The sequence below is a fragment of the Hevea brasiliensis genome, chromosome 1, assembly GCF_030052815.1.
Source record: "Hevea brasiliensis isolate MT/VB/25A 57/8 chromosome 1, ASM3005281v1, whole genome shotgun sequence".
In the NCBI taxonomy this organism is placed as follows: domain Eukaryota; kingdom Viridiplantae; phylum Streptophyta; class Magnoliopsida; order Malpighiales; family Euphorbiaceae; genus Hevea; species Hevea brasiliensis.
The window spans coordinates 80,120,638-80,121,183 of NC_079493.1; the positions used below are offsets into that span (position 1 = coordinate 80,120,638).

General features: G+C 39.2%; 1 non-coding gene across 1 annotated transcript; it reads left to right on the plus strand.

The window, feature by feature from the left end:
• Positions 1-226: 226 nt before the first annotated feature.
• Positions 227-333, plus strand: LOC131169936 (small nucleolar RNA R71). The gene has a single exon (XR_009140886.1). It is a non-coding gene; the product is annotated as a small nucleolar RNA R71 (small nucleolar RNA).
• The last annotated feature ends 213 nt before the right edge of the window (positions 334-546 follow it).

A 546-nucleotide genomic window follows, 5' to 3' on the forward strand; every position in this document is an offset into this window, starting at 1 on the left:
AGCATTTATCATGCTTAAGGCATCCAATTCCATGATCCCTGTTATTCTTCTTGTATCTCCCCTTTCATTTGACCACTCATAGTTTTGATAAGCGACCCTCTCCATAAGTTCAAGGGCTTCTCCTACTATTTTCTTCATCAGGTCTCCTTCCACAGCTGAATCTACTATGCTTCTTATAGAGGGCAATAATCCATTATAGAAATTATGAACTAGGAGCCAATCTTCTATGTCATAGTGTGGACATTCTCTCTGTAAGTCTTTATATCTCTCCCATGCGTCATAGAGTGATTTACCTTCCTTTTGCCTAAAGGTGTTGAGTTCAACCCTCAGTTTTGTAGTCTTTGCAGGTGGGAAATACCTTACTAGAAAAGCTTGTAAGAGGTCTTTCCAAGTGGTGAATGTTCCAGCTGGTTAAGAGAATAACTTCTTCCTTGTTTTATCTCGAAAGGAGAATGGGAATGCTTTGAGTCTTATAGCTTGATCAGAGACTCCATTCATCTTGAATGTATCACATAAGGCAAGAAAACACTAGAGATGGTAGTAAGG